This window comes from Notamacropus eugenii, chromosome 1, assembly GCF_028372415.1.
Source record: "Notamacropus eugenii isolate mMacEug1 chromosome 1, mMacEug1.pri_v2, whole genome shotgun sequence".
Classification (NCBI taxonomy): Eukaryota; Metazoa; Chordata; class Mammalia; order Diprotodontia; family Macropodidae; genus Notamacropus; species Notamacropus eugenii.
In genome coordinates this window covers 516,632,375-516,648,655 of record NC_092872.1, presented here as the reverse complement: position 1 = coordinate 516,648,655, position 16,281 = coordinate 516,632,375, and the positions used below count along the sequence as shown (strand labels likewise).

General features: G+C 45.1%; 1 long non-coding RNA gene across 1 annotated transcript in view; it reads left to right on the top strand.

Annotated features, from left to right (window-relative positions):
* LOC140519991 (uncharacterized) overlaps positions 1 to 13,808 on the top strand; it is a 132,840-nt gene extending 119,032 nt beyond the window's left edge. The window contains exon 2 of the long non-coding RNA XR_011972348.1: positions 2,318 to 13,808. This is a non-coding gene — a long non-coding RNA (uncharacterized lncRNA). The remainder of the gene's footprint in view (positions 1 to 2,317) is intronic.
* The last annotated feature ends 2,473 nt before the right edge of the window (positions 13,809 to 16,281 follow it).

Here is a 16,281-nt window from a genome sequence, read left to right as displayed (position 1 = left end):
TGGAAAAACTATGTAAAAAATACTATATATTGTTTTCAAAACTATCCTGCTTTTCTGTGCTTCCTTCTAAGTTTTCTTTTGTTCTCTGTTGTACACTTTTTTTCCTCCCTCCCACCCTGACCTACAGAAGGTTACAATGAAATGCAAATATATGTGTGTGTGTATATATACCCACACACACTCACACACATATGTAAAACCATACTACAAATATTTCTATTTATCAGTTCTTTCTCTGGAGGTGAACAGCATTTTCCTTCATAGATGCTTTATAGTTTGAGTGTTTATGATACTCAAGATGGATTAATCATTCAAAATTGTTCTTAGGACAAAATTTCAGTTACTATGTATGATGTTCATTTGGTATTGCTTGTTTCACTTTTCATTATTTCATCTTTTCAATGACTCCTTACTATTTTCTCGAATCAAGCTGAAACTCCTTGGTTTGTCCTTCAAGGTCCTTTATAGCCCAGTGCTATCCTATTTCTCCAACCTTATCCTTATCCATAAATGAGAACAAAACAAGGCTGGCCTCTTAACTGGTCTATGGACATGCCAGGTTCATTTGTAATTCTAGGGTTCTGAATTCCTGGAATGCCTTGGAATGTCCTCTTCTCTACTGATTTCAATGTTACCTGACCATCAAGTCCCAGCCCAAATCCCACTTTCTCCAAGAAGCATTCATTGACCATCCCAGCCTACAGCTCTCTCCTCTGGGCTTTTCCAGTTTCATTGTCCATACTCAGTTTAGCACTTTAAGACATTAGACTTATGATGCACTTTTTGCTGTAGCACTTTGTTCATGAAGAATTGCATAAGATAAGTGGTATAAAGGACATCATCTGAGAAGTATATGACCGGAAAAGGGGGTGGAAACAGTGAGGGATGACCGATGGACAGTTCCTATTGGCCCAACCAGTGTCAAGACATCTACAGGAAAGTCCCTAGAAGGTGAGAGGATCCCAATGTGTGAGCTTCATGGATGGTAGTTACAACTAGGACAAGAAGGCTAGAACAACTTTCCATTTACATCTTTGGAGGGAGTACTGACCTCAATAAGATCACTAATACATTGGAGAATCAAGGTACATGTATCCTGAGCCTTGCCTCTCCAACCAGACTTTAAGCTCCCTATGGACAGGGACCTAGGCTTTCTCCTCTACAGGATGAACATAATAAATAGCTGATTGTCTGACACTTGAAGGAATCCTTGAATAATGTTTAGAGAATGGGGTCATTGCCATCCCATTCAAGAGAGTGAACAGAATAGGCTAGTATCAGATACCCAGGACCTTCAGGAAATCAGGCAGAGTTTAAAAGAAGTCAGACAAAGGAAAAAGCCTTTGGTTCAGGGTCTATGTGCATTTAGCTTTTCGCCTAGTGTTTTTGTACTTAGCTGACATGGGGTCCTGCTCTTGGTGGCTTTTTAGCATAGTTGTGTAGGGGGCAAGAAGAGATTTAGGAAGTTTTGGCAAACAGGAAGAGAATACAATTAACTTAATGATATATTGTCTGGTATTGTTATTTCCTGCAAGTGTAGCCTATCTCCTCATCTTCACTATTAACTTCTTTAGGCCAGGACCCAGACAGTCTTCTTTTATAATTTTAAGGCCAGACACATGGAAGGTGATTGAAAAAAAAGATGGTAATGTTACTTTAATGGCTGATCCTGAATCCCACTGAATTCAGTCTGATAGATGCTCCCTAAGGTTTCTCCAAACTCTGACATTCTAAATTATATGTTCTAAGGTTCCTCCCGGCTCTGATACTCTATATTCTAAAGTCCTTCCCAGTCCTAACATTTTGCATTATATATTCCAAGGTCTTTCCTGAATCTGACATTCTATATTATATATTCTAAGGCCCCTCTCAAATATGACATTCGGTGTTCTATCTCCCATCTCCAATACTCTATATTTTAGTTCCTTTCTAGCTCTGACATTTCATTCCCACTGGTGTAAGGTTTATCACATATATGGCCTATGTTCTAGGTATAACAAGGGGACAATGAGATCCCAGTCCCAGAAGCATGTAGATGTTTGCTGAGGCTGCTTTAGTGTATGCAGCATGGAGGGCCCTGCTGTCTACTTTGAAGTATGCAAACAGTATTCCATTATGGTTTTCTGTCCACTCACTATGTGAAGAAAAAAGACTTTTGATTGACTGCTGATTGACCTCTCTCTGGTCAAGTGAGTGAGAAGGAGAAATCTCTAGAGGCCTCAGGATGGAGGCTGGGCCAGCAACCCTCTCTTACCTAGAGGTGTCATGAAGCCATCTGGTTTTCTAGCTCTGTGGTGATTTCCTTTCTTGTTCTTAGGTGACTGATTATTGAAGATGTCTACAACCCTATGTAAGCTTTGAAAGGTCAGAGGAGTGAGCTGCCAGAAGTTCAGGAAGCACAGACCACATTGGAGTTTGCTGGCAGAAGAGTCTTGAGAAATGACCTGCTTGTCCCAGGCCTGCAACCTATAACCCTGAGATGCTATGTCTGCCACATTTAGATGTAAACTTGATAGGGCAAGTGTTTTATAGAAACTGCTTTAAGCCCAGTGTCCCTGGAGGACAGCACGCCTTTGGGTGCTGGGATAAATAGTTTATAACTTCTGTTCTTGCTGTATCTTTTGTCTCTGTAAATCTAATTAATGTCAATTGGTTAAACGATACTGGAATATTACTCACTGAGTTAATCAATGATATTAGAGAGATGCTAACTATAATTGGTGACTGATATTGGATGAAAACACTAGAGTGGGGGTTAAAGTCAGTAGTGTTACAAGAAAAACCCCATAACCCCTTATGGTATCCTTAGAATGTTACACAGAAGTTATAGCCAGTCCTCTGGGATCTGACTGATTTATCAGTGCAGGTAGGAGTTGGGATAAGGACCTCTAGAGCTGATATAGGCTACATAAGCCACTCTCTGCTCAAATATCCTACATTCTACATTCTAAAAGGTCCTTCTGGCTCTGACATTACCCATTCCATAGCCTAAGGTCCCTCTCCACTCTGACATTCTCTGTACTATAGGCCCTTCCAGATCTGATATTCAAAAACAATTTGTAGAATCAAAAAGAAACATCTAGCCTCCCAGGGCAATACTGAATTGGAGAAGGAAACTAGACTAAGGGAGGTCTCTTCTAACCCTGAGATTCTACCAAGTAGGTTTGTTTTGTTCAGAGTGGGCTTGGAGGGCCAAGGCAGGCTTAATAGTCTCTCCCCCAGTAAATGTGACTACAGGCAGGTATACCAGGGGAAAGGGTTGTCTGAGTGAATAGGCTCTAATCTCCCTGCATTTTTCCATCCTCATTTCCCCATATGTTAACTACAGGAAAGGATGCAAAGCTGCTTCTTAGCTTTAAAGACAGAGATGCCTGGTGGTAAAAAGAGACCTGAGTACCATCTGACGATGTCACCCTCATTCAATTCCAGCTCCCTCTAGAATAAAATATATTAGCCTTTTTTTTTTTTTTGAGGTAGCCAGGGTTAAATGACTTACCCAGGGTCACACAACTAGTAAGTGTCTGAGGCTGGATTTGAACTCAGGTCACCCTGACTCCAGGTCAGCACTCTATCCACTGTACCTGCCTCTCTATTTGGCTTTTCACAATCTGTCCCCTTCCTACCTTTCCAGTCTTCTTACACCTTACTCCCCTCTTTGATCCAGTGACACTGGCTTGGTGCTGTTTCTCAACTCCAGTTCCCAGCTCCCTACATTTCTGTAGGCAGTTCCTCACATGTGGAATGCTCTACCTCCTTATTTCTACCTACCTGCCTACCTCCAGTTTCAGCTAAAATCCCACCTTCTACAAGAAGCCTCTTTTAATCCCCCTTTACGCTGGTGCCTTCCCTCTGTTGTTATCTCCTATTTATGCTGTCTATATCTTGTTTGCATTTAGTTGTATGCATGGGTCTTTCCCATTCAGTTTTGAGCTCCTTGAGAACAAGATCCCTGTCTTTGCCTTTCTTTGTAGACCTTGGCTTAGCATTGTGCCTGGTACACAGTGCATGCTTAATAAATGCTTATTGACTTGACTTGTTGATTCTAACTATCTGTATGACCTCAGGCAAATTGTTTTCCCTATCATAGCCTCAGTTTCTGCCCCTGTAAGAAGGGAGTGATAATAACTATTTTCCATGGCTATTTTGAAGAAAGCATTCTTTATACTTTAAAGAGTTTATAGAAAGGTAAAATGTCATTCCAGGCTCCACAATTTGAAGAAATCTTAGAGCCTTTCTAATTCACCCCCATTGTTTTACAGATGAGGCAACTGAGGCCCAGAATGGAAGAACATTTGAACCCAGGTCTCCTCTCTTCAGCTTCACTGAAGGTGCCTCTAGTGTGCATTTTGCTTCTTGTTACGTTGTTGCGGTTGTCCTCCATTCTCCAAGAGGACCATGATTTGCAAGTGAATTGGATTTAAGTGAGGCAGGGCTGTGCAAAGACATCAGCCTCACTTTCTCCTCCAGAGTCATCTGGGTTCAATGGTGAGATATAGATCAGGAGGACTGGAGACAGCCCTGATGCAGCTAGGGACCTTGACTTTTTTAATCTAAGGTCTTTCCCAGATCTCGGTTTGACTGAGGCAACACCCGTTCAGTGATTAAGGCTAGGTAAGAAAAAAAAATTCTCTTGTTATGCTGCCTCACTAGGAATAGCCTTAGTCTGAGACCCTTTTATCTCCCTTCCTTATGGCCCTGAGCTCTGGGCCTTTGCCTCTTATCTCACTGAGCATGATGTGTGCCTTGTGGTTGTCAAAGACTGCAACAACAACCTTGTGACAGTGACAGCCCTGACCCATTATCCCTCCCCACCTCCCCATTCAAAGGGCCCTGAGAAAAAGGCTCTTCAAGGCCTGTTGGGAAAGAAGACTAAATTTGAGATTATTCAGAGGGGGTGGGGCTGGGGTAGTCAAGGCTCTTTTAAAAAGCTGCCACTATGAAGAGTGAGGGAGTTGGGGGTGGTGGTGGTGGCAGGAAAGGACTGACACCCCATGTGATTTTTCCAAGGCTTTGCTTATGCAACTGGCAGCCTGCTCCCTGAGCTGATCAAGCTCCAGCGGCCTATGTGCCTCCCTTCCCTCACTGCAGGCCTCTCTGCCGGCCTGCCTGCCTGCCTGCCGGCCCACCTCAAAGACCAACCTCCTTTGTGGCTGGGGAGCCACTTCTGGGCTCACTATTACACAATCCTCACACCCACAGTTCTGATACCCACAGCCAGCCTGCGTGCTTGAGTACACACACACACACACACACACACACACACACACACACACACACACACACAACCTCACACCCACAGCTCTGACCCACATAGCCCTGACCCTTAGTACACAAGGCCCTGATACACTCAGAGCCTTGATGGGCAAGGTCCTGATTTCCCTCACCACTGTGACGCAGGCACCACAATGTGCACACACACACATACATCACACCACACCACCTTGATGTAGTCAGTCCTAACAGGATACTTAACACATAAATATAACCTCAAGACATTCCCACCATCACCACATTTATTTCCATTCAGCAAACATTTATTAAGTATCTACTACGTACAATGCACTGGGCATGATGTGTGCCTTGTGGTTGTCAAGAGATTTCAATCTCTCTGTGAACTGTAGACAAAAGGCTTTATCCTCAAAGAGTTTACAGTCTCCTGGAAGGATACAACAAGTACTCCCAGTAAGTACAGTATACGGAAAATGGAAGAAAAGGGCACTAGCAACTGAAAGGGGAGGAGGGACTGAAATCAGGGAAAGCTTCCTGGAGGAGGGGGCATCTGAATTGAGTCCTGAAGGAACAAAAGGATTCTGAGAAAGCAAAATGAAGCTAGACTATTTTCCAGGCCTAAGAGATGTCTTACTCAGTGTGGATGCACAAAAGTGAAAGATAGGGAACTGTTAGTCAGTTTTACTTGAACATTTTGTCATATGAAATAAGGCTGGAATGGTAAGTGAAAACCAGATGGTGGAGGCCTTAAATCTCTCCTGGAGGCATTAGGGAGCCATTGAAGGTTTGTTTTGTTTTTGGTAGATGTTGGGTTGGGATATGACATAATCAGACACGTGCTTTAGGAAGATTCTTTTGGTAGTGGTATGGAACATAGATTGGAGAAAAGTAAAACTGGAAGCAAAGAGACCAGGTAGGAGGCTTCTTACGAAGCCATCAGAGCAGAGAGGAGACATGTGAACATTATGAAGGCAGCATCAATTAAGACTTAGCAACTGATTGGCTATGGGGGATGAGGAAGGAGGAATGATGATGGATGACTGGGAGATTACAAAGTTGGATGAATGGAGGCATGGTAATGCTACATCACTCTGGTGTGCACACGTGTCCTGCTGATATATACCTTTATAGTACATGTAGCCCAGACACAACACTCCAGAATCCTCTGATATGTATATACACAAAAGTCTCTTTTTTTCTCTCATTCTTTCCCTCTTCCTCTTTCTATGTTTCTTTTTCCTTCCTTCTCTTTTCCTCTCTTCCTCTTTCTCAATCTCTCTCCCTCTTTCATTCTCTCTCTCTCCCTTTCTCATTTTTTCTTTTTCTTTGTTCCTCTCTTGTTCACATTTTTTCTTTCTCTCACTCCTTCTCCCTTTCTCTTTCTCTCTCTCTCTTACACACACATACACAGAGCCCAGACTCAGACCACTCTGTCACACTCACATACATATACACACGTATGTACACACCCCTCTTCTAGTTTTACTGTCCCCACTCCTTCTTTTTCTCTCTCCCTATCTCTGTTCCTCTGCCCCAATGCCAGTTCCTCCGTTTGAATCATATGCTTCCCAAGGCCAGCTCCTTGTCATCCAAGGGAAGGCCATGGTCAGTTGACTTCATAAGCTCATAGGCTCTAGAAATGGAAGGACCTTGGAGAACATCTTGTCCACACCCCCTCATTTTCCAAGGGCTCAGAGAGGGGAAAGGATCTGTTTCTCAGATACCATCTTGTTGAATTTCTTACTGGAACTTAAAACAGATGTAACATTCTATCCATTTTGCTGATGGGGACTCTGAGGCCTAGAGATGCTAAATGACCTCACACAGCTAGATGGCAAAAAGAATCAGGAGTCAGGCCTCCTTCTAAATTGTAGCCAACTCTATTTTCTTCTCTATTCCCTTACCACTAGGCAGTTCTAGGACAAATCCTAATGTCACTTTAGTTTGGGCCTAGGGTTTGAAGGACAGGGAAATAATGATGTATTAAGATTTACAAAGTGCTTCCCCTGCAATGACCCTCTGAGGTAGAAAGTGCAAAGATGTCTATTTTACAGATGGAGAAACTAAAGCAGGGATGGGGGAATTGACTTCTCCAAGGTTACATGGATAGTTAGTTAGAGTCAATACCAGCATATGAACCCATGTCTGGTGCTGTTTCCATCACACCAGGCTCTGAATGAGACAGAGACACAGCCTGACCACCTGCTGGGCTTTTCCATGAAAATGCCGCTGATTGACTAGACCACGGACCAGCTGAGGCCTATGCTGATTTGGGCTGGGACAGACTCACCCCACCCTGAGGATATGCTCCTCCAAGAACTAGACACACAAGCTGGGCACGACCATTACTTTGCAATTCTCAGGGCTCTCCAGGGGCCTGCGGAGTGCTGGCACCCTCGGCCCTCTCACCAGGACCCAGTTCCCTTCCATCACCTACTCACGCTTAAACCTATTTACATAATAAAAACCCCCAGCCTCGGATTCTTCCCTTTTTCATTCATTGCCTTCTCTGCTGCCCAAATCAGCCTGTTTCTGTTTTGTTTTTATTGCTGCAGAAATGAGTCACTAGCTTATTTGACTTCATTTCATTGTAATTGTTATCTCTTCATTCTTGTTTTTTTCCACTCTGTTACTCACAAGACCGCAAAACATAAACAGGACACTGAGGCTCACCTCACTGCTGCAGTTTGGGTCTCCAAGGCCCCAGAGTTGGTCCTCGGGGGAGATAACAGCCTGGTGGGGTAAGAGAGCACTTGACATGGAGTCAGGAGACCTGGGTTCATTTCCTGATTCCAACACTTACTATGTATGTGACCATGAGCAAGTCCCCTCCTTTTTCTGACCTCAGTTTCTTCATCTATAAAATGGGAATAAAGTGTATCCTAACTTCCTCCAAGTTGTTATGAAGAAAATGCTCTGCAAATTCTAAAGTACTAGAGAAATGAGTTAGTTTTGTCTCATTTTTCAATCTCTAACTTTAAGGGCGTAGCATACTGTATTGGTTTTCTTTGGCAAGTTTGGATGGGTCTGTGGGCTACCTGGATTGGGAGGTAAGTTGGGTTTCTCCAGCCCAAAGTTGAACGAAAGCTATGGGACCACCAAAAAGAGAAATGAACCGTTTAAATCCCATCTGCCATTTGCTTTGTTATCTTAAGCAAGTCACTCTCCTCTCTATGAACCTTGATTTTCCCCATATAAATTGAGTGGCTTCGCCAAAATGTTTTCTAAGATCCTTTCTAGTTCTGATATTTTATATTATATGTTCCAAGGGTCTTTCCAGTTTTAAACACCTATGATCTATGATCCTTCCAGTTCTGACATTTCCATATTCTAGGATTCCCTCTAGCTCTGATACTCTTTGTTTTAAGGTCCCTCCCAGCTCTGACATGCTATGTTCTCTGCTCAAAGGTCCTCTCTAGGTCTAACATTTACAGGATTACAGGATTGAGTTGGTAGGGATTCCAGAACTCATGGAGTCCAAGTTCAACCTGAACAGGAAATCTCCGGAAGCAAGAATACCAGTTAGGAGGTTATTACAGGAGCAATATTTGTGTATAAGCCTCTGACTATGAGTTGATCCTTTTCCTTCACTAGGGAACAAAGGCCCCTGAGGCCTGGGAGCTAGTTAAGAGTCCCTCTTCTACCCCCAGAACCGAGATGGGTCCAGTGACTTGCCCCAGCTGTTTCTCAATTCTGGTGGCGGAAAGGAGGTGAATCAGACTAACTGCACAGCTGGGCTCCATCTCTGCTCACCTCCAGCTGCTTCCAGGCCAGGCCCCCACTGCATCAGGCTATGCTGCACTCCCATTTAGAAAGCACTTTGCAAAACACAAAGCACTAAACAAATGTGACTTCTTTTATCTGTTAGCTAGCTCTGAGGGTACCTCTTTCCTTCCCCTCTCATCCTTCTAGGACTCTCTTCCTGAGAGTTCACAATTCAAGCTGTTACACTTCGGCAGAATAAAAATCACCGAATAAATAATCCCGAGCACCCACCACATGTTATGCCAGTTGCCTTTGGAGATACAAGGGTGAAGATTCACTATTGTTCATTTTTTTTCCAATTGTGTACGACTCTTTGTGACCCCATTTAGGGTTGTCTTGGCAAAGATACCGGAGTAGTTTTACCATTTCCTCCTTCAGTTCAATTTACAGAGGAGGAAACTGAGGCAAACAGGGTTAATTGACTTGCCCAGGGTCACACAGCTACTAAGTGCCTGAGTTCAGATTTGAACTCAGGAAAATGAGTCTTCCTGACTCCAGGTCTGGCACTCTGTGCACTATGGCGCCACCTAGCCACCTCCAGGTCTCACTATGCTCTCTTCCTATTTAGGGGTGATAGAGAAGTAACAGGTATAATAGAAAGAGCGTTGGATTTAGAGTTTGATAAATGGAATATTGGTAAGACTACTTAATCCTGTGTTGCCTTGGGCAAGTCACTTATACTCTCTGGGTCTCGATTTCCTCATCTGTAAAGTGAGGGGCTGGGCCCCTTCTAGCTCTTAATCTATGATTCTATGATCCTACTTGTCAAACCTAAGGTAAATCTCTTTCCTCCTGTGGATTTTAGAGACTTCTATTATAAGGTGTGTGTGTGGTGGGGGTGGGAGGGTTGGGGGGCGCAGTATGAGGAGAGAGGAAAAGACTAAATAATTTCTACTGTCTCTTTCCAGCGCTAAATCCTATGACCCCATGACTAGGGTTGTGACTAATATGGGACAACAAGGATTCTTTTTCTATCTCTTTCAGGACTTTTTCAATAGCTTTCCCCCGCTACCTAGCATCAACTAAACTGTTTAGGAGATGAGCATGACCCGATGCCTTTCCAATGAATTTGCTTCAGATGAATACTCATACACACTAAATGACAACTAGCAGTAGTGAGCAGATACTGTTTAGGGCTGAAAGGGATCTGTGGAACATTAGACTTCAACAGAGGTGAGAATTACAGTATGTGGGTGGTTGATGAATTGCCGCACACAGTAGGCACTTAATGAACACTTGTTGGCAGATAGATTATAGATCACAGAATATTAGAGCTGGAAAGGACTCAGAAGGGGCTGTCTGGTACAGCCCCTCGAATTTTAGAGAGAAACTGAGGCAGAGGGAAAGGAAAGCCCTGGCCCATGTGGATATGCTCCTTTCCCTCAAACCTCTCTGCCAGCGTTTTAGACTCCACCATGAGACCTTCATTTCTCAGATTTCTTTGTTCCCCTCTCTTCTTGTATGTTACTGTATGTTCCACTACTATTTATACATGTGTGTCCTCCACCACTAGGCTGGAAGCATTATGAAGGTAGGGGTTGTGTCTCCTCCAAAGCTTGCATCTCTACTGGCAGATAGTACATGGAAGTGCTCTGCAGAGCAGCTGCTTCAGAACCATTTGTTGCATTTGAATTGTCTGGGGTAAAGGCATGGCCCCTACAGAAATGCCAGTCCCTTTGGGAAGGGTGACTCCACTGTCAGGCAATAACCTACCTTGGTTACTGGTTAATAATATCCAGGTTAATCTGCTATTAGGGAGGAGGTTTTAACAGATATAGTGGAGGGAGATGGGGACATGCTGAGGAGATGGAGGGACCCAGAAAGGTGATTTTGTAGGATAGAGGGGAGGAGATATCTAAAACTGGCTTGTGAACTGAGGCTGCCATAAAGAATGCATTCTGAGGCTGGATGAACGAAAGACTCATGACTAGGATGGGTTAGTTTCCTTGGACTCTGGCCTGGTCAGATCCCAACTAGAGACCTGGGTATGGACACAGCACTTTAGGAAGGTCATTGACAGGGGCATCTCAAAGAAGGCGGACAAGATGGTAAGGAGTTTGGAAACCATGAGGAAGCTGAGACAAGACTGGAGGAGTAGTGGTGGTGGTGGTGGTGGTGGTGGTGGTGGTGGTGGTGTGGTGGTGGTGGAGTGGCTTGGAGGGAACCTGATTATTATCTTCACAAATCTGAAGAAATGTCTGAGGAAGAGGCCCCAGAAGGCAGAACTGGAAGCCATGGGTGGAAGTTAATGAGGCAGATTTCAGATTAAAATAAGGCAGCACTTTCATTTTTCCTAGAGCCTGGTAGTGAAGTTCCCCAGCCCTCCTTCCACCCCTCCAATCTGGGAGGGAGCATATCCTGGGCTTGGGCTGGGGGAATTGCCCAAGTCCTGCCTGCATACCCTCCCTTGAGGAAGGTTTCCCTGGCAATTGTCCAGAGTATAGCCAGTTGTACTGGTGTAAGGCTGTTTTGGGGAAGGGAGGAGGGGAGGGCTGCCGTTACCACTTGATTTTAACTTTTAACAATCTGTTTTATGATTATCACTGAAGGTTTCTATGGGTAAGTTTCCTGAAGCCCAACTCATAGCCCCAGGGGGAGCACAAACCTGTTAGTATCTTTGACAATGACAATTTGACTTTATTCTGAGTTGGAGCTTACTTTGAGAGTGAATTAAATTCAATATTAATTAAATTAATTTTTTTCAATCAATAAATATTTATTTTCTCTCCTTCCTACCTTCTCCTCCCATTGGGAAACCACCCCTCATCCCAAAATAACTTTTTATAACAAATACGATTAGTCCAGCCAAACAAATTCCCATATTGGCCTTTTCCAAACAAAATATCTGTCACCTTTTGGCACCTTGAGTTCATGTCTTCTATGTCAGGAGGTGGGTTGCATGCTTCATCATCTGTCCGAGATTGAATATTTTCAATTCATTTGCTTGGACAGAATAATTCCCCTCTGAACTGGTGCAAAGGTTCAGTAAGGACAGCCAAATAATAAATTATTCATTCATTTACTTATGTTCTATTTCTTCCCCACCTCCCCCCTAGCCACTACACTGGAGGACAGGGATTATGCCATTTTTCTTTTTTTCTACCTCCAGTGTTGGTACAGGGCCCTGGAATCAATAGGGATTTAATAAATGCCGAATTTTGAATCCAACAATACTCGCTAAGCAACTTACCACATGATTAAACTAATAACTACAAGTCTTTTTTGTGCCTCTAGAAAACATCCACATCCTTCTAAGATCAATTCTTTTCCTATTATTCTTATTGGACCCATGCTCAGAGGCCACATCAGAGACTCCTGACTGCGGTAATAGCTAAACTACTATCCTGATTTTTACCAGCTCTGGGCCTATATCTTCAAGAAAAAGATGACCATTTGCCAGACATGTTATGGGAGTTCCTATTCAGCTATGAATAGAATGACCCACTTTCTGATGTCCCTTCCAACTCAACTTTTCTTTGATTCGTTGATATTATAAATTCCCACCTGGTGCTTCAAACCACTTTTGCTAGACGTATAGATGGGAATACTGAGTCCTCCATCACACAGTCAGCTAGAGGATGGCATAGTTGAAAAACCCTGAAGTTATTGCTCTACTTCCATCCTGTCCCCTAATTCCCACTCATTCATTTATTTTTTAAAGTTATATATTTTATTTTTTCAGTGAATATTTACTCTTCCCCCATTTCTCCATCCCTTAAAAAAAAAACCGTTGTAACATATATGTGTATATATATGTGTATGTATATACACATATATATATACATGAATGAAATCAAGCAAAACAAATTCCCGCTTTCCTTATTCTTAAGTGGCTCCTAATCACTTTCAGGATCAAATATAAAATCCAGGTTGGTGTTCAAAGACCTTCCTAACTTGGCCTCCTCCTACCTTTCCAAGCGTCTTACATCTTACTGCGCCCTCCAAACACTTCCATCCAGTGCCTTTAGTCTCCTTGAGGTTCCTCCCGGGAGACATTCCATCTCCCCAACTCGGACCATTTTCACAGTCTGTCCCCCCAAGCCTGGGATTCTCTTCTGTTTTCTGGCTTCCCTGACTTCCTTCAAGTCTCAGCTAAAGTCTCATCTTGACTGTGGTTGTTGCTTTGTCCGTAGCGACAAAATGCTTTGCACACAGTAGGTGCTCACTGAAAGAACGAAGGACAAATAACAGTGACAAGAAGGAAAGGAAGCAGCCAGCTTGGAATCGTGAGAAGAGTTCTAGCCTCAGCTGCGGGATCTGGATTCTAGTTTAGACTTTTCTGTATGAACGGGCAAGTAGTTTCCTCTTCTAAGGAGAAGGGGTTTGAGAGTACAGCACCCCTAAAGTGCTGCCAAGCCGAAAGCCTAGGATTAGCGGTGGAGATGGGGGCCCTAGAACTAAAAGTGAATTCCTGTGGATCCTTTGGCACCAGATCTCCTCCCCTGCCCCACCCCCAGCCCCCTCCAAAGCCTCTCCACCCCTGGGGATCCACGAAAACTCTGCGTCTCCTTCAACTTCTAATAAAAAAATCTGTTTACTGAACTTACTGACCCCCTTCCTGGAATCCGCCCCTGAGTTTCCCAGAACTTGGGTTATTAATGACCAAAAGAGCCACATGATAGAGAAGATGACACAGCACTTTCGATGAGCTGAAGGCTTCCCTCCGCCCCCCCAACCCCCCGCCTCGCCTCAGGCAGCGGCCGGCGCCAGGCCCTGCAGGTCGAAAGCCCGGCGGGGGGCAAGGGGCGCAGCGCGGCGGAGCAGAGCCCGGGGCTGGAGCCGGGGCGGGAGCCAGGACCAGGGCCAGGGGCTGGGGCAGGGGCTGGAGCCGGGGCGGGAGCCAGGACCAGGGCCAGGGGCTGGGGCCGGCCGCAGGGGAGGCATCAGCACTGACTGGCAGGAAGTGATTAATCAGGCCCTGGTAAGCGCGCAGGACACGAGCGCGAGAGCACGGCTGCCCCGCGGAGCTAAGCCCGGGCCGCGGAGCTGACCCAGCGGGCTCCCTCGCTCCACCCCGCTCCGGCCCAGCCTTCGTCCAGGCCGGCCTGGCCTCCCTTGCAGCCAAACCGTGGCCCCTCGCGCCCCGCAGCCTGCCGCCTTCCCCCAAGTTCCTGGGAAGCCCGGGCTGGAGGGCCCAGATCTCTGCTGGGAGAGCCTCCCCGGGCTGGAGCTGGGCTCGGGAGGAGGGAGGCAGCTCCCGATGAATCACGGCCCCACTCGTCCCCGGGTTTCCGATTCCCATTCAACATTTCCTCCTCCCAGCCTTCCCCGCCTACCTGCCCCTCTCCCTTCATCTGTCACCTCCCTCCAGCTCCCTGCTTCCAGCCACAGGCCGATCCCGGGGGTGGGGGTGGGGGTAGTCCCCAGCCAAGGACACTCAGGGAGGGAGGAGGGGCAGAGCAAGGGGGTGACTCGGGCGCTAGAGCTGCGAGCACCTTCCGAGGCTGTTGATGCACACCTGCTGCCCGCCCCACCCCGGCCTCCGGCTTTGCGCAGGGATCTCCAGAGTCGCGGCATAGGATCGCAAAGGACTGGGCTTGGGACGTTTCCGAGGGACTGTAGGCTGACTCAGAAAGTCGACTCAATGACCAGGTGTAGGAAGGGTCATGGGGGCATAGGCTTTAAAACTGGAAGGAAATTTGGAGATTATTTCTCCACAGAAAGAAGGTACTTGCCCAGGGTCACTTAGGTAGTAAACGGAAGAGCCAACATTCCATACCGGGTCTTCTGGCTCTTACATCTTCTACTACAGCCATGCCAGTTTCACAGTCTTTAAGCAATCTCTGTGTGTATGTGATTAATGGGGAAACCGAGGCACTGAGAATCAGAAGACTCATTCGAGTTTTCCTGAGGGAATTCAGAAGCATCTCCTCCAATCTCTGCATATACAGGTTCAGAAACCCACCTATTTTTGCTGTCAAAGGCACTAAGAACCAAAGGATGTCTTCCCCAACTCCACCTAGCAGTTTACTCACCTACCCATGTACCATTCAAATGAAGTACTCCAGGAGCCCGGTTATCCTGGATTAAGCAGTATAGCCCCCATATCAGATATTTGCAAATTCTTTTTTTTAAAATCAGTATTTATATTTATAATGTGAAATATTTAGATATACAATTTGATGTGGCCCCTATGAGGAAGGAAGGAAAGGGGACACATTTTCTTACATTTTGTATCATGGGAATTGGTCCTGAAGCCAAGGTTGAGCAGTCTGCTACGGCAGGTCTGGGTATGGCAGGTTGTCTTCAGTTGCAAAGCAATAGGGCACAAAATGTAGTCAGTTAGGCTTGAGTAGTGGGGCTCTGGAGCTAGTTCCCAAGGTGAGGAGTTTGGAGAGGGGGTTGTCTGAAGCATTTCCAAGGAGCAGGAATCCATTCACTCCAATGGGCATCCTCATCTGGAGGCAGTCCTTTGAGAGGATCTGGCTTATGGTGATCACTATGGAGGGTAGGGATCAGGACTGCTGGATAAACTGGGTCTTTTATGGGCCTGGGGACACAGAATAGGTCTAGGGCTTTCTCCAAGTCAAGCCCTGGCACATATCCTTCTTTTGTCTGACTTCTTTTGCCTTCCCCTGAAGCTGAGATCAGCAAACCCCCAAGGGACCCCAAAACAATTTCTCTGCAGGCCATGGGGATACCAAAGTACTGGAAGAAGAAAATGGAAAAAGAACAGGAAAGAAAGATAGCAGAAGAAGAAGGAGGGAAAACTGAAGCCTAGGAAGTTTAAGTGATGACTGAAAATCATGCAGGTAACAAAAAAAAAAACCAGAGATTAGATTTGAACTTGGTTCTTCTTACAAATCCACTGCTTTTTTTACTACGTCAAATAATAACTTCAATGTCTAAATAGTGTTTTCGCCACAGTACACTTGAGATAGGGAAGTAGTGCAAGTATTATTATGCCCTTTTTATAGAAGAAGAAACTGAGGTCAGAGAAATAAAGGCCTTACACTCACCCTAAGATTTAGAACTATGTCTGTCATAGGACCACTCATTCATCTATGTTGAGAAAGCCATTTAGACCAACTGTCTCGTTTTTCAAATGAGGAAACTGACTCAGAAAAGTTAAGTGACTTACCCAAAGTCACACTGCTAGTAGGTGTCAGAACCCAGGTGCTCTCACTTGAGGGCCAATACACTTTCCACTTCACCACATTGGCTCCCCCAAAGACAGGAACTTTATCCATACATAATACAGTAACAGCTTATACTGATGCAGCGCTTTAAGGTCCATTTTGTAGATGAGGAAACCAGTCCAGAGATTGCGAAGGGACTTGCCCAAGG